Genomic DNA, 27,562 nt, shown 5'->3' with positions numbered 1-27,562 from the left:
TGATCATCAAACAATCAAGCGTTTCATTCAAAAGAGTCAACAGGGTCGCAAGAAGCGTGTGGAAAAACCAAGGCGCAAAATAACTGCCCATGAACTGAGAAAAGTCAAGCGTGCAGCTGCCAAGATGCCACTTGCCACCAGTTTGGCCATATTTCAGAGCTGCAACATCACTGGAGTGCCCAAAAGCACAAGGTGTGCAATACTCAGAGACATGGCCAAGGTAAGAAAGGCTGAAAGACGACCACCACTGAACAAGACACACAAGCTGAAACGTCAAGACTGGGCCAAGAAATATCTCAAGACTGATTTTTCTAAGGTTTTATGGACTGATGAAATGAGAGTGAGTCTTGATGGGCCAGATGGATGGGCCGTGTGGAGCAGGGAAATTATTTTACTGCTATTGTTGAATAATTGTCATCAGTACCATTGCATTAATAATATAATCTGGAGTTTATATTGCATTCAGGGGTTAAACAGTGTCTCTTTCAGAAAGACTGAGTTGCAGGCTGACAGGAAGTTGTATGCAGAAGTGAAAGCAGATAGTTATTTTGAGCAGCAGGCTAAGACGAGGCTTTAACAATGTAACAGATAGCTTTAAGAAGGCCTTAAGCAGTTATGACTATTTTATACACAATGCATATCTGTGCTTATTAAAGAGTTGGAGCTCGGTCAATTAATTGGGGGTCGGAAGCTTTGTTCGGCGCGATGTTCGGACAATCTATTGTGCAAGTGACTTGGAGCCATAGAAGGAATTGCAATACATGCTTACAAAACACTTATATATCAGATCATTTTATATTAAGGTTTTAGTAGAGGTTCTTGGTTAAAACATTTATTTGGTAGAAGACATACATATAGTCTCAGTGAGCTTCTGGTCTGGTAAAAGGTCAGAAGTGCAACAGGTGAATTGAGAAAGAGCATTTGAGGACGAGACACAGACAGTAGGTGAAGAGGTGACACAAAGAGCATGTGAGGTCAACACATACACACACATTAGTTAGATTTATTTAGAGGAGAGATTAGTTATGTCTCGACAAGAAAGAGGAACAATTCACTTTAAGATAACGGAAAGTACCAGCCATGAAAATAGAAGATGATCTTCTAGGTGAAAAGTCATTCTGGTGTTGATCTGATCTATGTATAAAATGTATCTGTGACGCATGAAGGGGCGTCAGTAAATCAAACCCTGATGCTATAAAATATCTGTTCATGCTTTGATTAAGTCGAGGACTACTGGCTGTCTGCGTACAGAGTTGTCTTCCCACGCGTGTATTCATTAAAATCATTGTTGGACCAAGAGCTTCTGGACCATGAGTGGTTTGTACTCTCCCTCCTCAATTTTGAACCTTAACAGCCCGTGGCTGGATTGGTAAAGGGCAGAGAGCTCCAGTCCGACTCAGACGCCAGCAAGGTGGAGGTGGAGTACTGGTTTGGGCTGGTATCATCAAAGATGAGCTTGTGGGGCCTTTTCGGGTTGAGGATGGAGTCAAGCTCAACTCCCAGTCCTACTGCCAGTTTCTGGAAGACACCTTCTTCAAGCAGTGGTACAGGAAGAAGTCTGCATCCTTCAAGAAAAACATGATTTTCATGCAGGACAATGCTCCATCACACGCATCCAAGTACTCCACAGCGTGGCTGGCAAGAAAGGGTATAAAAGAAGAAAAACTAATGACATGGCCACCTTGTTCACCTGAACTGAACCCCATTGAGAACCTGTGGTCCATCATCAAATGTGAGATTTACAAGGAGGGAAAACAGTACACCTCTCTGAACAGTGTCTGGGAGGCTGTGGTTGCTGCTGCACGTAATGTTGATGGTGAACAGATCAAAACACTGACAGAATCCATGGATGGCAGGCTTTTGAGTGTCCTTGCAAAGAAAGGTGGCTATATTGGTCGCTGATTTGTTTTTGTTTTGTTTTTGAATGTCAGAAATGTATATTTGTGAATGCGGAGATGTTATATTGGTTTCACTGGTAAAAATAAATAATTGAAATGGGTATATATTTGTTTTTTGTTAAGTTGCCTAATAATTATGCACAGTAATAGTCACCTGCACACACAGATATCCCCCTAAAATAGCTAAAACGAAAAACAAACTAAAAACTACTTCCAAAAACATTCAGCTTTGATATTAATGAGTTTTTTGGGTTCATTGAGAACATGGTTGTTGTTCAATAATAATATTATTCCTCAAAAATACAACTTGCCTAATAATTCTGCACTCCCTGTATGACCACAAATTATGCTGTAATTGAAGCCGTTGTCCTGTGAGCTGCCTATCACACACGCTGTTAATTCTCAGGAAGTTGTCCTTAGATTCATTTGTGGATTTGGGTCTGCCAGACCTCTTCCTGTCAGAGCTTGGCCCAGTTTGAGTGCCTTTTGATGATAAAGGAAAATGTACTCATTGACATCTTGACTTTCTTTGCAATTTTTCTAAAGGTAAGACCTACATTTTTAAGTTTTTATGATGGTCTGTCCCTCTTCCATTGTTAATTGACTTTTTCTTTCCATTTCTGTAGCAACACAATACTTTCCACAGTACAATCCTGTTCAACTGATGTTCAGGAGGGTATACTACCACAGTGTGTTCCAACACTCCTTTTATGCAGACAGAGGGTGTTGTAAGTAATCCAGAAAAGTTGGAACCTGTAGGATTTCGTAGCACCAGATTTCAAGGCTTGATCAACCTCCATTGCTGCAGAACAGCTCTGAATTGTTCTGCAGCAATTTAAAGCTGCAGAAAAATTAAATTGTTGACTTTGGCTGGAACGTTTTTAATTTGCAGATACTAATGCATTGCTCTCTTAAGGTCCCACCACAACATTTCAATCAGATTAAGGTCTGGACTTTGACACGGGCATTGTAACACCTGCTTTTCTTTTTCAGCCATTCTGCTGTAGATTTGCTGCTGTGCTTGGAATCATTTTCTTGTTGGATGACCCAGTTTCAGCCAGATGGTCTCATGTGACTCTAGAATATTTTAGTGTACAGAGGAGTTCATGGTGAACTCAATGACTGTATGTGTCAGGGTCCTGGGTCTGAGCAACCCAGGATCCCTGAGCAGTTATGAATTATATTATTATTATTATATGTATTTTGGTGTTGCTGCTGCTCTTCTCCATGCTTGTAGATGTGTGTGTGTGTGTGTGTGTGTGTGTGTGTCTGCGGGTATGCTTGGAGGATGGAGCTCAGCCACCTGCAGGCCTGAGGGGTGTGGCCCTGCGGAAGGACTGGCCACACCCGAAGTCACACACCTGCTGCTGATCAGGCCTCGTCGGGGGAGCTACTTAGGAGAGAGTTGGAGCTCCCACCGACGCGGGATCATTTGCTTGAGACTCCACGTTAGTCGTCCCATTGAATTGAGTTAATGTGTGTAAGTGTATGCCCGCGGTTATTTGTGTCCTGACGGCTGCGTCTATTGTTTCCCGCAGGAGGAGCGTGGAAGGCACGAAGAGCAGCGAGCACCGGGGGGTGCTGACACGGGAGCGGAGAGCACAGAGACACGAACTATTCACGCAGAGACACGACACGGGAGTCTGGGAGAACACGGGGATTTATTGTTGTTTTTGTTCCACTCTGTAAATAAACACACTGTTTATACATAGAGCACCGCGCCTGGGTCCTCCTTTCCCCACATCCCCACGGTCTGCCAGCCAGACCGTGACAGTATGATGTCCAAGTCCTGTGGCTGCAAAACAAGCCCAAATCCTTACCCCCTCCAACACCATGCTTCACCGTTGTTATGAGGAATTTGCACTGATATGCTATGTTTGAAGCTGTGCATTATGGCCAAACATCTCCACTTTGGTCTCATTTGTCCAAACAACATTGTTCCAGAAGTCTTGTGGTTTTTCCGATCCAATTTTAGTAACTTAAGCCATGCAGCTCTTGTTCTTTTTAGGGGAAAAATCTTTTCTCCTGGCAGCCCCCAAAACAAACCATACTTGCACAGTCTTTTTCTAATTGTACCATAATTAACTTTAAAGTTTAACAAGCTAACCGAGGTCTGTGAAGTCTTAAATGTAGCTTTTTGAAGTTTCTCTGAGGATTGCATGTTCTGACCTTGGAGTGAATTTGCCAGGCCGTTCATTCCTGGACATCACTGTGTGAGCACACACAGTCAAAACACCTGCTTCTACAGGAGTTATTCACAATTGCTTATGATGAGTTAATCAAGTGCATTTGATTAGCAGAACTTGGCTTCTACTTACTTTGTCAGTTGTTATAGAATCAGGGTGCATCAAGGGTGCAGTTCTTTCTGTGAAGAACTTTGTTCTTCATATGACAATATACACTATTACATTTAAAAACAGCTCAGCCAGGTTATAGTGGGTGCAAAAATATTAGGATATTTTATGGCTCAGGATTTGCAATAGTACCATCAGCTTTAGTGACCCAAAGATGAGAACCTTTAAATAAAAACGATAGAAGAAAAAAGCATGAATAAATGCTTTGTTTGACCCTGTAATCTTCTTTGAAGAGGCACCAGTGACAGAGTAAAGCATCATCTTAAGAACATACAGTGTCTTAGAGAAGGGCTCTGTGGCTACCCACATAACTACCATCATAATTGCTGAACTTAACCCTACTGAGTAAAGTTTCTCTGCTCTGCTAATAACAGCGTGTGATGGGAAAAGTATTTACTTTTATGAGAAGGTGAGCAAAGAAGAGGGCAGAGGATCTAATCACCACTCTGAGGTGTGACAGAGGCTTAAGGTCCAATTCACTGTTGGATAATTAGAGTCTGAATGTGAGCCTTTGTTCAGGCCTATGCACAAGGCTTAGCGAGAGTAGGTGTGTGTCAGAGCATGTGTGCTTAGGAAGGAAAAGAAGTGAAAGAAAAGGAGAGGTTTCCATCGTTACAGGAAGTGTATCATCAGTACAGCTGGTGAACCTCTGGGTTGCCGACGGAAACTCCAATCAGACCAGCTGAAGCCATCCCACTTCCTGATGCGAATCCAGATTAAACCCCCCAGGAGTGACCTCAGCTGTCATTGACAGACACGCACCCACACTTATGTACATACACATAGATGAGCATGTGCTCCGTGACATGCACGCATGAAATCCACTCTCATAATTTCACATGCACGCACTGAGATGCTAATTAAACTCCACACAGTCATGACAGGCGCACGCACACACACACAACCCCCCCCCCCCCCCCCCCCCCACACACACACACAGAGATTTGTGTTTCCATTACTTTAAAGGACATTAGAATAATTTAAATGAGCTCTTCCTTAAATCCATTCTTTTCTATCTAATGTTATGGGGACTACCACAACAAAGAAACCCATAGCCAAGTCTCCAAATTATTACTATAAAATCAAACCTGTGTCCTCACAAAATAAGAAGTACACACACACGCCAAGGTGTTAATTAAACATCATGATAGGTGATGTCACTTCCTTGTGCCAAATCTGACAGAATACCCATCCCAGTGCCCACTGTGTCAACCAGCTGCTACCTACCTACACACACACACACACACACACACACACACACACACACACACACACACACACACACACACACACACACACACCTTTTTTCCATCTCTAAAAAAGATAGATTTTATCAATCCTTTGAAACCAGAAATGTCTTGTTCTGAAGGTCAAAATACGATGTTGTTCATTCTTGATTTTATACAACTTTCACTGTCATAAATGGAAAAATGTCCCTAGAGTAGCATTATTTCGTGTTATCTCAAAAAAACGAGACAACAATTCAATACATACATTTAAAAATAAAGTCCATATTACAATGCAGGTAAATGTGCACAACAAGATTAAACATTGCTCTCTGTCTTTAATTCATTTCCTTCCTGGCGAGAATTTACCTGTTTGTTTGATCGTCGTCTATCGCTGAAATCCATCAGTATAGGCTTGATGTTTGTTGATGGTTGTCTTTCAAAACCTCTGCCTGGAATATTTACTCAGTTTCGACTGCCTGTGTGGGATCTTGCGTATGTGTGTGAGTGTGTGCTTCAAAATGACCGAGTGTGTGTTCATGCATGGATTTGTGCCTCTCCATGTTAATAAAGTCTACAGATATAGCTGTCAGCTTGCTGTGTTGATTCAGGCTCAAGGCAAACTGCTCGAATATCCTCCCTAACTTACTGTCTCCATCTATCTCCATCTTTCCATCTGTCTCTCTTCTCTCTCATCATCCCTGTCTGTCTGCATCTGCCCCTCTATCCCCTCTGTCTAGCGATACTGTTTGTGCATCTGGCACAAGTGGCTCTCGCTGTTCTGTCTCAACTAATTTCACAATAAACTTCATGAGAAAGACCTTCGTAGAGAATATTTTATTTCTGCAAAGAGGTTTGGCTGGGAAAAGAAAAAGAAATATCCACCTGCAGCTACTCTTGCACTGTTAATTATTTTCAACAGCCCTCAGAGAACAGGTGCGGTGTTTTGCATTCAACGGTGGCTTGTGAAAAAGCGAAGATATAGCGATAATCATAGCAGCAACAGAAGGAGAAAATGAGCAGTAACATTTTGAAAACATCAACTTATGCACCTACACTGCGTATTGATTTGTTAAGATGAAGAAATTGGCCATCTCTGATTTTACTCTTCATTATTGTCCCTTGCTTAGCCTAGCAGAAAATGGTTCTAGAGTCAAATGAGTTTTACTCATGCAACAACAGTGTGATTTGTTGCTGCTGTATTGGTGATTTACTATGAATACTTGCTCTGCAAGTATCACAGCACGCTACCTTATATATATTTAAACATTCATTCACAAAGAGCTATTTGAAACCCAGTTTAAGTAAAATAAGTAATAAAAAACACCTTGAATCGGTGGTGACAGGGGAGACAAACGATAAACGCATTGGCAGAAGTGGTCATCTAGTATACAAACACATACAGACAAAAAGACAATACCGACTACAGAAATACAAAATATTATAACCGCAAAACAAAATTCTTATAGCAAATAAAACAAATATGGGAACATATATTAAAAGATTTATTTTAAAAGAAACATCGCAATTAAGGTTTAAGAATTTATTACCACCAACTAGCCAGTGACTGGCTCTAGAGTTTAAGAAGACTAAGCAAAGGTTTGATGCCTTAGAGCTGGGACTTTTTTTGTGTTAGGAATCTGTGGCACCAGATTTTAAAGACACCAATGAATAGACTGTATAGACTAACAGCTGAAACCAAAAAAACATGTTTTTGACATCTATCACTAGAAGCAAATTTGATGTCTGTCACTTGCCTGTCTTCTCACAGAGCAGAACTCTTTTTAATGCATCAGTCCACACTGACATCGAGAAACACATCACCTCAGGACCCCCTGAGTTCTTTTTTTTTTGTTCATGCTTGGAGTCTTCTCTTGTGAAGCAATAATATACACAGACAGCTATGATCACCAAAAAGTATATCCAATTTCTGAGTTCGGAAGATTGCTTTTAATGTCAGACCTTAATGTCACTGCAACATTTATTTCCCAATAAATAAATAAATAAATAAATAAAATGAATGAATGTACAGATTAACAAACAAACAAACCTTTTTTTCCTAAATGAGTCTACATGAATTTTTTTTTATCAGTTATGTTCTTGCTCTGTTCCAACCTGGTGAAGACAGCTTGGACAGCTGCACTCCTTTCAGCCCCTTATTGTCCTGATGACAGACAAACAGCTGGTTTTAAGAGGAGGTATAGAGTGGATTGAATGGAATGAATGCTCTGGTCATAAACTCACATCTCACTCATTTCTGACTTATTGTAAGACACAGGTAGTAGACTTGCAGACGTTGAAGCAGGTGATGATCTATGAGCAGTATTACAGGCAGAAAAATAAGGTGGAAAGATGGAGATGGAGGAAGAATTGCAAAAATTTAAAAATGTCAACTTTGCCTTTTCAACTTTGAACTGTATTAGAGGGGAGACGCAACTATTTATGTATTTTTCAAAAGCTGTCAAAAAAACACTTGAGATTGAGACCATCCATAACAATTCATCACCTGTGCCATGCAGCATTATTTCTGCTGTTATGCAGTTTTGCCATTAGCATGTACTTGTGAACTGTGACAGTTAAAATACATTTATGGGCTCTTACCTCATTGGCATGTAGTTCTTCATAGGACACTGACTGTGGGTTTGTTGCAAGCACACAGTTTGAAGCCTCAATCGTGATCTTGAAAGAATCCACCTGCCTCGCAAGGTAAAGCTTCATGATTTAGAAACTGAAGTTTCTGTCTGCTCTGCTGAGGTTTTTAGCCTCTTCAGTAAATTATTTGGCTTTATGGATTGCTGTTTTGATTTACTAATGCTGCCTTAAACAAGAAGCAGAAAGATGCATGCAAGAGCAGTGTTTGTATTTAACTAATTTACATTTTATAGAAAATATGATCTTTCTCGTATGAACCAAAGGCCTAGTAATAGAGTGATAAATCCACACTCTTGATGACGAGAGGGATGAAGGATGAAATGGTTTTGGGGCTTCACCTCTGCCTATAAAAGCCTGGCTCTTTTGACCACAACTTTCTTATCGACTTTCAGCTCAGGCTTTAATACCTTCAAGTGGCACCAGAGGATAAGTAAACTTCACTATCTCAGTGTGTCTTCATCTACTCTGTCTGCCTTTACTTTTTAGTTTGTGACAGATTTCATAGGCTATACTAGTCTCATGTTCCTCTGCTTTCTTCCCCCCTTTTTTCGTTTTGCCTGTATAGATTTGTCCCTGTCATTTTGATGGGTCTCATCTTTTTTTTTTATCATTTCAACATCCGTTTTTCCTCCAATGTCATATTATATAGTAGTTCTCTCTTGACTTTGTCCCGACGTCTCTCTTTTCTATCACCTTTCTCTCATTTTTGCCGGCTGTCTCTCTGTTTCTGCCCTGCTCTGTTTTTCAATTTCACTCCCTATCTTCTTCACTCACTGTGTAAATCCCCTCTTATCCACTCCCAGTAACAACTCGCCACATCCGGCTCTCTTGTTCTATCACTATGGATATTTGTTCTAGATTAACCTCTTGCGCTCTGTCCCACCTCTCCTCACTCACATGCATTTTTCACCCATATCTCACCCTCTTCTTCTGTTGTGGCTGCCCTTCTCAGCTCCATCCTTCCTTTGTTTTTGGTCTTTTACTCTTGCCCTCTCCCTTCTCTGGGGAGCTGCGACATCAGTTTAACAGGCATCATAGCATCCAGTCCAATGCAATATAAATGCCTCCCTCTCTCTCTCTTTCCCTCGCTTGCTCTCTCTCTCTCTCATTTTCTTTTTTTTCTACTTCTTTCCCATTTGCACAGAAAAAGAGAAAGAAGGAACCTGATGAGCCACCAACCACCAGCCAATTCCCAGGGATGACACGCATGTTTGTGCCGCACAGATTGCCGTTTGCTTTTCATCTGAGGGATAGATTGAGCTCTTGACCCTCCCCACTCCTCCTTCTCCCTTTTCCCTCCTCAACAGCTTCCCTCCTGTTTTTGTCCCAAAAGGCTGTAGATGGGTTTTACACAGGGTAAGAAAATTGTTTTCAATTATCTTTCCTTTGACATTCTTTCATGTTTAATTTTTTCTATTCAGCATTTCTGTTCAGCATATTTGTAGAAGCATAAATACATGCATGTAGATATGAAGACGTTATATAGAATAATCATTTTTTGTAGGTAGCATTGAAATTGGTCACAAGCTTTTGGTAAATGAAATATTATATAGTGAACGTAAGAGAAATACTGAAACAGTATTCTTTCAGTATTGTTCCGGTCTGAAGGACTCATTTGCATGAAAACGCTACCTCCAGATGAACAGAATCAACCTTTTGGGGGAGGACTGAAACAGACCTTTTTCTAGTACTTTGCTGGGGAAGTTGCGAGAGCCCAAGAAAAACTTTTTCCAACTTCCAGGTGAGTGATTAAAAGCTGAGAGCACACGATATGGTTGATACGACATATGAACTGACAGTAAATACATCTGATAGTTACCTAGGCAACCAGAATGTGGGATGTCCAGAAGTGATCAACCTTCAACTTCAAAGCAATGTCCAACCAGTGAATTGCTTTCCAGTATGTGCACAGCTTTACTCTTTGTTTATACATAATTTCAGCAAGTCCTCAAACCTGCGCACTTGTCCCTGAGGTCTGATCTAACATAATAAAATCACTTAAACGACATGTAGGAGAGCATACAGTTTAACACAGAGAACTAAAGAGGCTGGAAAGGTTTTTGCAGGCAGATGTCTTTCAGGACCATTATGAATTTATTCTGCATAGATTTGTTCCCCTTATGTTTTTTTATTATTATTTAGGTGCCCTTTGGTTTTAGTTTTGACACCAAAACTAGTTCTTACAGTTACAAAAAGAAGTATCTCATAACATTAACCATATCTTCGAATTCTTCATTTTCCAGGTTGTCACAGGGACAAGTTTAAGTTAAATGCAACACTTACACACTTTGCTTCCTTATATATTAGTTTCCATGACTTGTGAAGTCTTTTTGAGATGGTTTACAGAACAGTCCCCATACAATGGAGTTTTAAAAATGTTTAACACTCAGTATGCCTGACAAGCTGATAAGCTAACAATAGCATTTATCACTGTCTGAAATATTAAAGTACTTTTGTTCCCTCCATGTTGCGTAAAATGCTGTCTTGTTATTATCATTCTGTGAGTGAATTTACAGTATGTATGTGTCTGCAGAGGAAATAAAATGTCTGTATAAACGTATATTCTAAATAATCAAATTTATAGGCATTATTATGTGTGTGTGTGAGAGAGAGAGTGAGAGAAAGTGAAGCCAATATGAACACAATGTAAATAGCAGACATTCGTCTCGTGAAACTATGTATATACATTTGAATATTGGATTTTTGACAACATTTTGTCAGTGACTTATTTTGTTGAATAACAAACGATGCAGCTTAATTATGAACATTCTGAAAGACTGAAACATTTTTCATGCTATTCTGATTTCCTCAGCCACTCAGTACAAACATTTTTTATGTTTGTTTGAACAGAGACGGGGACAAAGAGTGACTCCAGTGAGTGTTGACTGATTCAGATCACAAAAGACAAACAAGTAAACAAACAAAAAAAACCCTTCAAACAAAACATGGTTTTATTTTGGTGTCAGTTTACTCAATTCCTTAGTGCATATTGCAAGAAAATCCATACAGAGTTAGTTTACTGATTGCTTCTAGCCTTTGCTAAAACATTTGTGTGGTGATGGGAGTTATATCTTCTACGATTGTAATCCGAAGTGCACTGAAAGGTTTTGATGAATATGAATAATAACAGTTATTTAAATTGTATAATAGGCTCAACCAATGACCAACCCATCTGAACACAGTTGGTAGGAGTCAAGTTTAATAAAACTGGACCGTTTGGTAATAATACCAGAGATCTTTTGAGGACTTGGAAAACACGTGCTGAGAATAAAGCCATGATGTAGAACAGCAATTCTTTTATTATTCCTTTTCATGCTGCATTTGCCTTGGAAGGGTAATGGCACCGGTATTTGTTAATGGTTATGGGCAATGTATTGGTTCTTGCTTGTGGAAACCAGACCTCAGCACCATTCCTGCATGTGCTTGAGATTACCATTCTCCACAGTGGTTTTCCCCTAAACAAGGAAACAAAGTTATCTCCCATTTTTTCAGCTGTTGTGGCAATCTCCCATTGAAGTTGATTGTCTTATTAGGTATTATATCTATTAAACTGTTATTTCATTCAGGCATTTCATTTCATTTTTGATTCTGAAGACTTTCATAGGTGGCAGTACTTAAAACATTACTTAAAAAAGCCTTTACTTGACTCAGCGATCTTATCTAATATCTTAACTTTATCTTATCTAGGCAATATTATTAGAAAGCACAACATATATTTTCATTGCTATGCAGATGATAGCCAGCTTTATTTATTCATGAAGCCACATGACACAAATCAACTAGTTAAACTACAGGCATGTCTTAAAGTAAGTAAAGCGCTATATAAATACAGGCCATTTACCATTTAAAAACAAAAAGGCCTGTATGACCTCTCATTGCCTACTTCAGACAAAACTGAGGTTATTGTACTCAGCCCTAATATTTACTTTAGATGGTATTACCTTGGCCTCCAGTTACACTGTGAGAAATCTTGGAGTCACTTTTACCAGCATATATCCTTCTGTGTGCACATTAAACAAATATAAGTAGAACTGCTTAATTGTATTTGTTGCTAAAATTAGAAACACCCTGTCCTAGTGTGATGCGTAAAAAACAAGTTCATGCATTCATTACTCATAAGGTGAACTGTTGTAATTCACTGCTTTAATTTCTCTTTAAAAACTGCAGTGAGAGTACTGACAGAGAAAGAGAGGACATATTTTCCTCATATTAACTTATATTTACTGGCTCCCAGTTAAATGTAAAATTGAATTTAAAGTCTTTCTCCTCACATACACATACTTGAATCGAGCCCCGTTATATCATGGAGATCTCATGGAACCATACTGTCCCAATACAGGACTGCTTTCAGACTGTTGGCTTACTTGTGGTATGTAGGGTATTTAAAAGTAGAATGGGAGGCAGAGCCTTAAGCATCCATGCCCCTCTTCTGTGGAACTAGCTCCCAGTTTGGATTTGGAAAACTGGCATCCTCTCTATTGGTGATCTGTCCAGGGTGTATCCCACCTCTTACCAGATGTTAGCCAGAATAGGGTCCAGCCCCTCCAGGCCCCTCTTCTGTGACCCCGATAAGGATAACAGGATAGGAATGGATGAATGGATGGAGGCTTACACTGCTGAGGCCTTGCCATGATGCGCTGAGTACTTCTTCACTTATGTCCTTTCACTCTCCATTTTGTTCCACTATTACATTTAATCATTAGAAAGTAGTAGTAGAATTACTGTAAATCATGTCTCTCTCTCCCATACGTGTGTCTTTGCTGTCTTTTCTTTTAGCTCACCCTCAACTGGTCATGGCAGGATCAAGGTGGCTGCCACTCCCTGAGCCTGGTTCTGCCAGAGGTTTCTTCCTGTTAAAAGGTATTTTTTCCTTGCTTGCTCTTAGTGGGGATGTCTGATTGTTGGGCTTTTTTCCTAATATTCTAGTTTCTTTACACTATAATATAAAGCAATTGGAGTTTACTATTACTGTGAATTGGCACTATTTAAGTAAAATAGAGTTGAACTGAATCTCCCTCTGTGCCATCTGTGAATCCCTATGCTTCTGCTTCAATGTATCACTGGAATTCATGTATAGACCAAGCCACTTACACACACTGGGCCTTCAGCCCAGGGAAATTGGCTGCGTAACACAAGTTGGGAGGTGAACAACACGTTTAAACGCCATCTTTTCTCATATGTATCCCACATAACAACATAGTCCAAACTTGTTCTCACTACTAGAAATAGTTCATTTCATTTAGGCAAGAGTGTGACTTGCAAGAGGGAGCACATGTCATACCCACTCACAGCTCCTACAGTCACACATAGATGGTACTGGGAAGCTGGCTGGTTAAGACCCTTGATGTCTGATTGCACTGGACATTTAGGTTCTCCGTCAGATAATATTTAGACAAGTTCAGGGCTGCAGTGAAAACTGATACTGCATGACAGAACAAGACTAAAATACACTATATGGACAAAAAGTATTGGGCCGCACTTCTTACATGTTTGAATTCAGGGGATTTGAGTGCCTTTACCAGAAAGGTAGAAATCAATCATCTGGCCATTTAGTCTGCCTTTACAAACATTTATGAAAGAACGGGTTGTTTTAAAGAGCTCACTGAATTTAAATGTTGTACAGTAACTGGATGCCACAAGTCAGTTTGTGAAATTTCATCCTTCATAGATATTCCACAGTCAACTTTAAGCAGTACTACTGGAAAATGGAAACAACTCAAAATACACAGAAACTCAACCACAAAGTGGAAGACCATGTAAAGTTACAGAAGAGGGTCATCAAGTGCTGAAGTGCATTGTGCACTGAAGTAGGCTTTGGAGCTGGAAATTTCATGGCATGGGTTTCCACAAGGCACAATGCCAAGCATCATATGGAATGCCGTAAAGTACGCTGCCACTGGACTCTGGAGCAGTGGGAACGTAGTCCATGCGGTGATGAATCATGCTTCTCTATCTGCAGTCTGATGAATGAGTCTAAGAATTCCAAGAGGACTTTAACTGCCTGATTTTATTGAGCCATGAGGTTGATTTTCTGTGGTTCTGGGGTCCTTAGTTCTACTAAAGCAAAATCTTAATGCCTCAATACTACATTTTGGACAGTTCTATGCTTTAAACCTTATGGTAACAGTCTGGGAAAATCCTTTTCTGTTCCAGGATTGCTGTACCCCAGTGCACAAAGAAAAGTTCATAAAAGCATAGTTGAATGAATACTGTTGGCAAGGACTTGACTGGTCTACATAGAGTCCTGATCTCAATACATTAAATACCTTAGGCAAGAACAGAAATTGTGAGCCAGTCCTTCTAGTTCAATGTGTGTTTGACCTCACAAATGCTCTTCTGTCCCCACAGACACACTCGAAAATCCTGTTGAAATTCTTCCAGGAAAGTGGAAACAGTTACAGGTTTAAAGGCAGGACCAACTACATATTAATGCCTATGGATTTAGGATGAGATTACATAAAAGCTACTGTTGATGTATTGTGTAGGTAGCTTAATATTTTTGTCAATGTAGTGCAGAATGCAGAGGTTGCTTTATATTTTCATATAAAGAAAAAGAAAAGGGTGATTGGTTATGATCTTGACCCTCAGTAACATGTGATTTTTAAAATGGGTATCATTAGGAATGTGTAAATTAAAAAAACTTTGGATTTCTAAAGTATGTGAACTCACTAGACGAAAAACAGGCAGAATCGAAATTTAACGTATGTGTCAAAATCTGTGCTGCATATAAGGTGGTTGAGTGTCGCTGTGCGTGGGCTGCATTATATCAGTTTGCTTGTGTGTAGCGTAATATTTGCTTGAATTTGTCTATCAGTGTGCTCGTGTGTCTGTTTGCGTAAATTTGTGTCTCTAAAAAATTTTTGTGTGTTTGCTGTACTTGGTAATTAAAGCGGTGCGTGCCAGCCCAGTGACAATGTAATACCACTCTAATCATCTTCAGCTCTCCCATCTGTGTGCCCAACATGACTGTCTCTCTATCGCACACGCACAAACTCAAAGACACACCAGACGAGCCAACGCTCGTATTTCTTTTTACCTTACAATTCTCACTCGAGAAAAAGAGACACAACGGGAAACAAAGCGCCACTCAGACAGAAAGCAACTCGCTCAGTAGACTGGGACAGCCAATTAGAGATTTACAAAGACATGAACATATTAATATTTAGCAAAGTGCTTACTATAATACTTACTATAGCATACTTTCTATAATATAAATTACACGAATGACCATAGTTAGACACAATCCACATTTTAACCTTCACAGATTTGTATTTATTCCCAGAAACTTTCAGTAAGTGAGGCGGATCTCTTAGAATAAGAAATGGAAGGAGCAAGGTTTCTAGTTTAAAGAGGATAAAGGTTTAATATGTGAGAGGGTTGCAAATCAAGCTATGTAACCGTTTAAGAGGTTTGGCTGTATCTAAAGAGATATGGTGATATTTGTTATTGCTGAGTTGTTTTTGTTTTCACTGTTAGAGTATACTGATTACAACTGCAGACAGATGCTGCGATACTAGTGGTTGGGGAATAACAGCTTTATTTATTTTTTTCAACTTTTTACTCCCGAAAGATTCTTTTGTCCACTACTGTGCTGTATGGAGCTTTTAGCTACTAAAATACAACAAACTCACCTTTTTTATACTAGGTGAAATATTCACAACCTCTGCTGTATTAATTTGTGTTTCTAGTCCTGAATTTTCACCTTTTATCACATTTCGCAACACAAATGTCTTACCGTTATGTTTGTGTCCCTGAATACGATTGCTATCTGTCCAAACGTCCTCGTATGCTTTGATTAGTCATCCTCTCCTTTTCACGCTTTGTAGAGGCAAAGCATGAAATGCAGCATGCAGAAGTATCAGTACTAGCAGCGGGAGATAATATATATTTAAAACCCAGACGTTATTGTGATACTGGGTTAATTAATTATTGTCTACTTTTAAGGGAAATAGTCCACGTCTGGAACATGGATAGATGAGTGGTGGAGTAAAGTATTTGTATTCATCCTTTCATGTCTAAAGATGAATAAAAATACCAAAGTATTTTATGTACTGGTTTTGCTTTGGTCTTTAGCCCCCACTTGAGACTATTTACAATATACATGTTCTAGACATATTTACTTCTTGTTGTAACACATTTGTTTCAAAGTTGTGCTGATTGTCACAAAAGAGGACTACAAAAGCCTGATAAAAATGTTTTGGGGTCTAGTTCACATTTTGCTGTGAGACTGGGTTGCAATACTGGTATGCAGCTAAGCATAGAGTGAAAGAGGTGTGATAAAAACATCTATAGGGTTTAAGCTTTTTTGTGTATTGCTGTTTGTCCTTTTCTTCCAAAACCTTCTTCCTAAAAAGTTAACTAATTTTTCCTTCATGAAAGTTTAGGTTTGAAAAAAAGTATAGGAGGAACATGAAGCCAAAGAGACATAAAATCCAGATTTTAAAAATTCACTTCACTTTATTTTACTCTACTACTGGCTCCTGCCCCTTCCGTACTCTTGTACCTTCCTTCTGCTCCCCTCACTTCTCCTTATCTCTACAACATGGAAATTGGATACTCTAATTTTTATCCGCCTACTCTTCACTGCTGTGTCCAACAGGCTGAACACCACACTGTCAGCCTGTTGGACACAGCTTGTCAGTAATATGTAACATTTATAAGTAGGAAAGCTTAATTTCCAGCCCTGGAGACACGCTATCTTGACAGTCCCAACCAGTGTTACTACACTTCACGTCTAAAGTTTTAACAGACAGACTGATGTACATGAGTTTATTAACTGACTGGGCCTGTTGAATAAATGAGTCTCTGGTGTAATTCCTTATGAGCTGGAAGATTTTGGAAGCATGTACATCCTGTTCCTCCCGTTTTACCCGTAAACCCGTCATCTATTCTGAACCTTCGATTTACCTGTTCCACCTAACATCCGTCCACTCTCATGATCAGCTTGGGAAAATAGAGCTCATTTAAGACTCTGATACACAATTACATGGACAGAGGCTTACAGGCTAACCCTGTAAACTCAGCCACACACTCAGATTCATGCACATTACATCCCCCCCCTCTCTCTCTTACACACACACACACACACACACACACACACACACACACACACACACACACACACACACACACACACACACACACACACACACACACACACACACACACACACACACACACACCTGTCTGGATACTGCTCCCCTGTGTGATTTTTATAGTGAAAGGTTAATTTGAGTGTAAGGAGCCCAAGGCAATGACTGGGAACAAGGGATAGAGAGAGTGTGAGAGAGAAAGCAAGTAAGAAACAGGGAGGAGTGTTAATTCAGTTCAGGAAAAGCACCCACTTTAAGTAAGATAGTGACAGAGACACCAAGAGGTAGGAGAGCAAGAGAGACTCGAGCACTCAGAAGCTATATTTAATTAGCCTTGGATGACTAGCTGACTTGCTAGAAAAAGGCCACTCTCCCTGCACACTTCTCTCCTGTCAAGTACCCTGTTAGTGAAACCTCTAAGACAGATGGAGGGGGTGGAGGCAAGACGAGAGAATGAAAGCAACAGATGGACAGAGGGAGATTCAGAGATCTAGACAAAGTGATGGAAATGGACTGAAAAAAAAAGGAAAGCATGAAGAGAGGGAGCTACACAGAGAGATCAGACCACAGCCATCTGAAGTTTGGACAACAGCAACAAAGAATGCAAAAGTCAACATATTTAAGCATGCAGTTTACACAGAGCTAGTGACTCCACAGTGTAATGGTTTACACAATCGCCTAACAGACAAAGAGTCTCTGGCTTGATCCTGGGAGGAGAAATGAATCCCTTTGGGGTTGTGTCAGGAAGAATATGTGACGTTAAAAACTATAAAAATCTACCAAATCAAAAGTGCAGAGCCACCTGCTGTGACAATCTCTTTTGATTACAGGAACAGCTAAAAGTAGAATCACACACAGAGCTGATGTATACAGTATACACATGTATATGGCATATATCCCCATCGCCGCATGTCTTTTTATATTCATTTCTAAAGATATTTATTGATATAAAGTGGCAAATCTATGGCCCCACGGGCAAGGAAGCCCATATTAATCTTTATTGCTCTTTGGTGGTGTGCATAGCTGGGAGCTGTTGGTCAGCTATAGTAAGGTTTTTTTCACACACTCTTCCTCTGAAAAACAGTGAGATGCAATTGTAAAAGAGAACAATTCCACAAGGACCACCTACCAGAGATGAGCAGTAAGATGTTAAAAGTAACGCATCACTGTAATCCGATTACTTTTTTCAAGTTACGAGTAAAGGATTACTATTGCAAAAAAAAAGTAATTACACTGCTGTTGCTGCGTTACTGTGTTACTAAACCATGATTTTTTTTTTTTTTTTTTTTTTTTTTTTTGGGCCTGTCCCGTTTGGCTCTTTTGCCATCAGAATTGTTGTCTAAAGGCAAAGAAAGATGCCCAACGGATTTACTTTACCAAACTGACCATCCCAGCCTTGCCGTAATGGTCCATTTGATTCACCTTTTATTGTTTATTTTATTTTCACTTACTGAATACGGGACAGACTTGACTGGGGGAAAGAAGGGGAGAAAGAAAGAGGGAAAGAGAAACAGCTGAGAAGAGGGACGGGGGAGAAGGGCAAAAGACAAAAACCAACAGAACGGGCAGAGAAAAAAAAATGCATATATCAATCACCTGGATCACCTGCTGAGAAAGAAAAAAGAAAGCAAGCAGAAGAGAACAAGAGTAATAGAATAAACAACATCACAATGATATATGGGAATATGACAGTAAATACTAAATGTTAAACATTATTGTGCAGCACATAAGATCAACAGAACACAGTGTGCTTTGAGGTAGGAGCCAAAAAGGGTGTAGTTTGTGGGTGTGATCACCCGTGTGTACACCTGTGAGCATGGACGCGCTTGTTTTTTGTTTTTTTAAAAGGTTCCTTCATGTAATAATCTGCTAGAGGGTGTGGGGGGGCCACAGCCCCGTCCTCCAGGGCGTGAAGCAGGTGTGGAGGAGATCAAAACTCCAGACATCCAGAGGCCCCCAGAACACAAGAGACCAAGGAAGACCAACAGAGGGGCAGCCGCGCCACTGTCCCAGAAAGAGCTGAGGAGAGTCCCAGATGAGGGCTCACTCAGCAGCCGCGGAGCAGAAGCCAGGGGGAGTTGCAGTGACGCGCCCGTGAGCTCCGCTGGCAGCCAGCTGCGCCTGAGTGACCGAGCCCCAGGCCGAGAGGCCGGGGGCACCCCACCTCCGAAGTGGCCCGAGCGAGCCCCAGGCTCCAGGCCCCGATAAGCGGCCGCCAAGGAGTGAGCCGGTGTGTACCTGGACGCCCATCCCCGGACACAAAGAACCACCAACGCACCGATGTCTGAGGGGGTCCGCCACTGGCAGGGGAAGTGGTGGTAGGGGGAGATAGGCCTCCAAACCTTGGAGGGCCTGAGATGTCCCCAGAGAGGTGGCGCCTGACACCCAACCTGACATATAGACACAGACATACAGGCACACACAGATACAAACATCCATTCCCACCCTCATGCTCTCATATGCACTTACTCCACACTCAACCAACGTGGAGACAGACATAAAGAGACGCTGTACACACGATCACACTCCCCAAGCGTACTCTACAAACCGGGTCTAGGTGCCCCCGCCCCTGGAGGGGGGAACTGCACCCAGACCCAGGTGGTGTTTCCCTTTTCCCTGCGGTGGGGGGAGGCAGACCGCCCCGACTCCGCAGCAGCAGGAAGGCTCCACACTCCAGACCGCAGTCGGACGGCCAACTCCTCCTCCTAGTCCTAGCCCCCCTGCTCCAGCAGGTCGCAGAGAACGGGGGTGAGAGAAGACTCCGACCCTCCCTCCACCCGCTCATTGTAATGTTGATGCATGTGTGTTCTAAGGTGCATTTAAAACCCAGGAGGGCTTGGAGCTACCTGCCAGAGAGCAGCAGGTAAGCGCATGGTCCCTCCTGCTAGCCCTCAATGTCTACGTGTATTTAAAATTGAGAGGTGGGCAACGATGCCAGGGGTGGGGTGTACACCCTGATGGTACTTTGGACTCCGTGTATCGTGCCCACCCCCAAGATCCTATATGTATATGTAATGAGAGTGTGAGTAATGTGAATGTCTAAGTTGTGGGATAAAATTGAGGCAGAGGCAGCCAGAAGGGGACATAAGGGTGGTAGCCTCCTCTGCACCCTGGTGACATACCCCTACTCCAAGGCCCTGCATGTGTGGGTGGTTGTGGTGGAGCGGGAAGAGGGAGGCAGCTGGAGATGGGGAGGGAAGGAAGGGAGGGGCAAGTGACCCCTCCCTGGGGCCAGCTCCCCCGCTGACCCCAGTAGGCACCCCCATACTCCGCGACCCGCCAGGGAAAGGGGGCCCAGGCCCATCCAGACCGGGCCTAGTGCAGCAGCGCCGCCCGGCCCCACAGAGCCCGGGACAGTCCACCCAACCCCACCACAGAGAAAACTGCACCCACCCCACCATCCACTCATCTTCCAGACTACATAAGACAATAAACACCCAGGCTGAGATCTTCCTCCACCTCTCCTGTATCTCCCCCTCCTGCAGAGGCAGCTCCTGAGGAGAGGAAAGCTCCTGCAAGATGTGACAATCTCCCCCACCAGTTGAAGAGCCCCCCAGGTGGCTCGACGCACCGGCGGCACCCTGCTCCAGGGCTGGGCCCCCATGCACCCACCCGCCCACAACCCCGGCAACACACCAACCAGGACCCAAGCCCCCGAGGCCCGGTCCAGGTCCCAGCCCAGAGACGGAGCGCCCCCAGAACCTCACGCCCATCCCGGACCCACCCAGGGGCAGCCAGGCTACCAGGTCAGTAACCCACGTCCGTCAGCACAGACCCTCCCCTAGCCCCGCTGCACGCAGCCGCGAGGAAACAGTCACCGGAGAGCCAACAGAGCCCCTAACCGGACATGACCGCTACCCCGGGTTGAGCCCCCCAAGGAAGATGCCTCCGGGGAACCCCCCGACGCCCTAAGCCTGTCCCTACCCCCACACCAATCACAACAGTGAAGGCGGGACCAAACTATGACCCCCCACCCCCACTAGGTGATGGAGCTGATCAAAGGAGCCCAGAGCAATTGATCTGATGTGGTGGCAGAGGCTGTATCAAGACTAATGTAATCTAATAGATAATTTCTATATTGGTTAGAATTAAGATTATTTTTATTTTTCCAGTTCATGAGGACTGTTTTCTTGGCTATGCATAGGGCAGTGAAAACCATATGGGCTATATTCTTTTCTGAAGTGACATTATCTAAGCTGCCCAACAAACACACTAAAGGGGAAGTTAGAATGTTACATTTCAGACACTTCGATAAGTCTTCACATATCTCGCGCCAAAACTTCTGAACTGGTGGACAGAACCAAAGAGCGTGGATATAATTGTCCGGTGAATTGGTTTGGCAGTGTGAGCAGTTGTTGGTAGACGTAAAGCCCATCTTGAACATCCGATGACCTGTATAGTGCACTCTATGTAATATTTTGTATTGAATTAATTGAAGACTGGGATTTCTAATTAGATGAAAGGTTTTTAAGCAAATCTGAGACCAGAAGTTTAGGTCTAAGTTAACTGATAAATCCGCTTCCCATTTTGCAATAGGAAGTGATATTGATTCATGTGTTTTAGAAAGCATTCTGTATATTTTGGATAGTAATTTGGGGGGTTTAAGAGTAAGAAATTGAACCACACTTGGTGGTGTTTGTAGTTCAACTTGACCCGGTTTAAATTTCTTTTTTACTATGGATTTAATTTGTTGATATTCTAAAAATCTTTTCTTGTTGATCCCATATTGTGTAACTAGTCCGTCAAATGAAATAAATTCTGTTCCTTCTAGTATATGTTCTAAATATTTGATTCCTTTATCACTCCAATCTGAAAAGTTTATCATATTATTGTTTTGTAATATGTCAGGGTTGTTCCAGATAGGTGTACGTTTGCATGGGATTAATGAAGACGCCGTCAATTTTAGAAACTCCCACCATGCTGTCAGAGAAGAGCTGATGTTGATGCTTTTAAAGCATTCATGTCGTTGGATGTTTGAGCTGATAAATGGTAGGTCTGAGATCTCTAGATTATTGCAGAGTGCTTGTTCTACATCTAGCCAAGGTTCATCTAAGAGGGTATGTTTTAGCCATCCTGAGATAAACTGAAGCCTGTTGGCTAAGAAGTAGTGCTGAAAGTTAGGCAGTTCTAGTCCTCCTTTATCCTTGGTCTTTTGTAGTGTTTTTAAGCTTATACGTGGGGGTTTATTTTTCCAAAGGAATTTGGACATACATGAATCTAGAGATCTGAACCAATCTTGTGGCGGTTTAGTTGGGATCATTGAGAATAAATAATTTATTTTTGGTAAGACCATCATTTTTATAGCGGCAACCCTTCCCATGAGTGATATGGGTAGACATTTCCATCTAGCCAGATCATCTTCTACCTTCTTTAAAAGTGGGATATGGTTTAATTTAGTTAGATCTGCAAGCTTGGGAGAAACATTAATACCTAAATATTTTACATTTCCCGATTGCAGTGGTGTAGAAGAGGAATTATGGAAGGAGCAATTAATCGGTAGGACTGTAGATTTTGACCAGTTAATTGAGTAATCTGATATTCTTGCAAAAGAGTTTATCAATTCAATCACCCCAGAGATATTGGTTTGTGAATTTTGGAGAAAGAGTAACACATCATCCGCATAAAGGCTGATTTTATGTTCCACGTTCTTGCATTTTATGCCCTTAATTACTGAATTCTGTCTAATTGCTGCTGCTAGTGGTTCAATAAAAATTGCAAATAGTGAAGGGGAGAGTGGGCATCCCTGCCTGGTGCCCCTCAAGAGACAGAAGCTGGAGGATGTCTGGTCATTTGTTCTAACACAAGCTGTTGGGGAATTATATAATATTTTTAACCAGTTTATGAAAGAGGATCCAAAACCAAATTTGTGTAAAGTTGCAAATAGAAATTTCCAGTTAACTCTGTCAAATGCTTTTTCTGCGTCTAAAGAGAATATTGTAGTTTCTAGGTTTTTACTGTATGAGTAGTCTATCAAATTAAGTAATCTACGTGTATTTGTTGATGAGTGCCTACCTTTTATGAAACCAGTTTGGTCAGGATGAATTAAGAGGGGGGTTATTTTCTCCAGTCTTTTTGAGAGAGCTTTGCAGATTATTTTAAGGTCTACATTTATAAGGGATATTGGACGATAGCTTGAGGGATATACAGGGTCTTTGCCTGGTTTTAGCAGGAGATTAATGTTTGCAGAATTCATATTTGATGGAAGTCTGCCCTTTTCTTTAATTTCCAACAACGTTCTGTAGAAAACTGGTGCTAGAATCGACCAGAATTCTTTGTAGAATTCTGCAGGAAAGCCATCTGGACCTGGAGCCTTATTATTGTGCATACTTATCAGGGCTTCCTGGAGTTCACCTGGTGTCAGTGGTGAATCCAGTGCCATTGCTTGAGTGTCCAATAATTTTGGAAGAGTTATGTTGTCCAAAAACTGATCAATTTCTTTTTTAGATGGGTTTATTTGTGGTGAATACAACGTTTTATAGAAATCCCTGAAAATGTTGTTTATTTGTATCGGATCATATATTGTGTTCCCAGATGAATCTTGAACAGCACATATAGTTGTTTTTTCTTTATTTATTTTTAGCTGGTTTGCTAGAAATTGACCGGATTTATTACCATGTTCATAATTTTGTAGGCGTAGTCTTTGTACTAAGAATTTTGTTTTTTTATCAATTATCTCATTTAATTCTAGTTTTGTTTTGCGTATTTTGTTCAATGTTTCCTGATCTTGGTGGGACGCGTAGGCTTCTTCTAGTGATTTGATGTTTTTTTCTAATTCCTGAATATTTTTGTTTTCTTTTTTCTTTTTATGTGATGAGAAAGAAATTATTTTACCTCTCATCACAGCTTTCCCTGCTTCCCATAGAACAGAAGCTGATGTTTCGGGAGTGTCATTATAGTTCAAATATGAAGTCCACTCTTTTTTAAAATATTTAATAAAGTCTTCATCTTTAAGTAGTGATATATTAAATCTCCAGTTTTTTCTTGGCGTAGTATTATTCTTGTGCATTAGTGTTAAAGATACAGGACCATGATCGCTGACAGCTATAGGGTGAATCTCAGTGTCTGAAATGTCGTTCAGCAGTGAGCTGCTGACCAAAAAATAATCCAGACGAGAGTAGGAGTGATGGACATGTGAGAAAAAAGTATATTCCTTACTGGTGGGGTGAAGGGAGCGCCATGCATCGCAAAGACCAAAGTCGCTCATATACTGTTTGATTATATTTGTGGACTGCCAATTACGCTGAGTTCCCGCTGTATTGAGCCTATCCATGTCTTCATTTAGTCCAAGGTTGAGGTCACCTCCAAGAACAAGTGTGCCATCTAAGTGTTCAGAGAGTGCACTGAAAAAAACGTGAAAGAATGAGGGATCATCAACATTTGGACCATATACACTTGCAATACATAGCTTTTTATCACGTATAGATAGTTTAATGATTAAGAATCTACCCTCTGGATCTATAACTGTATCGAGTACTGTGAAATTAATATTTTTATGTATTAAAATTGCTGCTCCCCTTTGTCTAGAATTATAACAAGCTGAGAACACATTGGGAAACTCAGGTGTTTTAAGTTCATTCGAACCTCTAAGAGGTCTGTGGGTCTCTTGCAACAGGACAACATCCGCCTGTAGTTTTTTGAGTTGGTTAAATATTTTTAACCTCTTTTCTCTGGAGCCAGCTCCATTTATATTCCATGTAATGAACCTCAGTGTACCCATAGATGTTTGTGTATAACTAGGGATGTATGCTGTGTGCGTCGCTTAGACAGGTGGAGAGAATACGTCACTTGTTCATAAATAAAGAGAAGGAGAGAGAGAAAAAATGTGTGGCGAGATGCTCCCTGAGTCTGACTTTGTGTATGCATAGTTACTAATATGAGTAGGCTTGGCTTAAGTGTGTGTGTATCTTATATGACTGTGTGCGCTGTCTGACTGATGTAAATGTGCTGCCGTTGAGCGCATGGTGCGTATGTGTCGAAATAAAGGATGTTTGTGGATGAGTGTCGAAGCAGGTGATCAAGGCAGTGAAAGGAATAAAGAAAGAAACCAAGGACAGGGGTGAGCAGCATAAAACCAAGAGGGGGAAAAGAGAGGAGAAAAAAAAAAACAAAAAACGAGAAGAAAAAAAAAACAGAAACAAAACGTAAACATTCCAATTAAATCACTGACGGAGAGTGACGGTGTTAATTCTGCTATGAAATCACACTTTAAGATGCGATTTGATACTGGTAAGTTAAACAGATGTTAATGCAAGTTAGTGTGAGTGGATAGGGAAATGGTGCAGCTGATTCTTATCTGGTGTGAGGTTAATACAGTTAATACACGGAGTGATGTTGGGGTCGCGGTGGAGCTGTCCGTCCACGTACAGCCGGTCCACAGCGATGACAGCGCGGGAGCCCTTCTGGATGAAGCCGCGTCGGATTGGGAAGAGGACCCTGCGTCGTTCCAAGATCTCTTTGGGGAACTGGTCGTTCACGCTGAAGTCCGTTCCTTTTAATTCCCTGCCGCGGCTTTTCACATGTTGCTTTTGTTTGAAGTGGCCGAATTTGGCCACGATAGGACGTGGTCTCCCGGCCGTAGCCCGAATGGGGCCGAGGCGATGTACCCGATTGAAGACGATGTTCTTCACAGTGTCCTCCGGCAGCTTCAGGTGGGTTTTGATTAAGCTTTTTACCGTGGTCTCCGCGTCCTCTCCAGCGGCTTCTGGAATACCAGAAAATACCAGATTATCACGCATGCTACGAGCTTGTAGATCGATAACTGTTTCTTTTATTTTTTTATTTTCTCTATTGAGCTGGGTAACATTATCTGTGAGACATTTCACCGACTCCCTTAGCGTGGCATTTTCAGCAGCAAGCGTTTCCACCTGCTGCTGGCTGTACTCCAGGGATTCTCGCAAGCATTTAAATTCTCGGTGAAGAATCTCCACCAAGGACAGCCTTGCGTCGAAACTGGACAATCGCTTGTCGATTGACGCCAATATGTCGGCAATATCTTTGCCGGCTGGCGATGTTGAGCCGGGGGAATCTGCCGGGCGTTGTCTTTTCGACGACGGCGTCTCAGCTTTGGCCGGGGAAGCTGCACACGGGGTCTTCTTCATCACGAGATCCTGAAAGCACTGATCGATGTAATCTTGGAGAGTCTCTAAACTCTCCTCGTTGTTCTCCAGGGTGTTGGAGATTATTTAGACAAATAGTGTTAGTTATAAGACAATTGATAAGTGTATTTGGTAATGCTGAAGCTTAAATGAATTTGTTCAAATCTAAACTACCATTTGCTTTAATTTTCCGCCAAAATCTCCGGCGTCTGACGTCAGTTACAACATGAGTCGCTTACCTTGTCCGTCACTCCAAACCATGATTTTGTTAGGGAGAGTGTCTCATGACAATGACGTTTGTGAGTGGAACGTCCGTCTGTGTGTAGATCAACAATGGATAATATAGAGTGTGGGAGAGAGTACGACCGTGCAGCGTTTAAAGCTTGGAAGTACTTACACTACTTTGATTTTGATTCCATAAAAAGTGACAAAAACATTAGTGTCCACTGTACACTGCGTGGGAAGAAAACTTCTTTCTTCAAGTTCGAGAATGTTGCATATAATTTAATTTTTGCTTGATGCAATGTGCATAAAGCTAAATAATTACAACTAATAAAACAAGTTTTAAAAAGAGACTTTTTCATTTGATTCAATTTTATATGATGGATTACGCAGAAAAAATTGAATTGGACTAAAAGGTCTATTGCTTTATAATTATACAGGTTGTGTATCATGTTTTTAAAAGTAACTAAGTAATAAAGTAACTAATTACTTTTGAAAATAAGTAATTAGTAAGGTAACTGGATTACTTTCTTGGAGAAGTAATCAGTAATTAGCAACTAATTGCGATTTTCCAGTAACTTGACCAACACTGTTACCTGTGGTTTTAAGGGGCTGGAATACACCACCAGAAGGACTTACTGGATGTTGGATTGGAAGGTCTGAAAAGAGCAAGAAGCCATTGTGAATGTTATCATCCCAGTAAATGGCCGCAGTAGGCAGTTACATGGCTGTGGTTACATGTACACATTTCACTGTGTGTTATACTTGTATAACTATGCATGTGACAAATAAAGAACCTTGAACCTTGAACCCACATTTTTTTCCATTTGCTTGTAATGTTTCAGAAGGTTTCTGGTCAACTGTCTAAAATGGATAAGACTAAATATTGCCTTATTTTTTACAAGTGTATGCATTTAACTGGAATATTTAATATTCCAGTTATATTTAAGTATCTTTCATTAATCATCTTTAAATGACTGTCTTGTCTCAATCAACTCTCTGAAGACTATTTCCTGTTTAACA

The 27,562-nt window shown here is 41.2% G+C and overlaps 1 long non-coding RNA gene across 4 annotated transcripts in view; it reads left to right on the top strand.

Moving 5' to 3' along the window:
• The window catches only part of LOC308404590, a 91,294-nt gene extending 63,959 nt beyond the window's left edge, over positions 1–27,335 (top strand). Inside the window, exons 4-8 of one of the 4 annotated variants that reach the window (XR_013973153.1) lie at positions 9,275–9,486; positions 9,721–9,871; positions 9,946–10,030; positions 10,981–12,990; positions 13,799–15,213. This is a non-coding gene — a long non-coding RNA (uncharacterized lncRNA). Of the gene's footprint in view, positions 1–9,274; positions 9,487–9,720; positions 9,872–9,945; positions 12,991–13,798; positions 15,214–27,148 lie in introns of those variants that run through there. The other 3 variants (XR_013973151.1, XR_013973152.1, XR_013973154.1) reach the window with 3 other exon arrangements.
• Positions 27,336–27,562: the final 227 nt, after the last annotated feature.

This window comes from Rhamphochromis sp. 'chilingali', assembly GCF_963969265.1.
Source record: "Rhamphochromis sp. 'chilingali' genome assembly, chromosome: 10".
Taxonomy (NCBI): domain Eukaryota; kingdom Metazoa; phylum Chordata; class Actinopteri; order Cichliformes; family Cichlidae; genus Rhamphochromis; species Rhamphochromis sp. 'chilingali'.
This window is presented reverse-complemented; position numbering and strand designations above follow the sequence as displayed.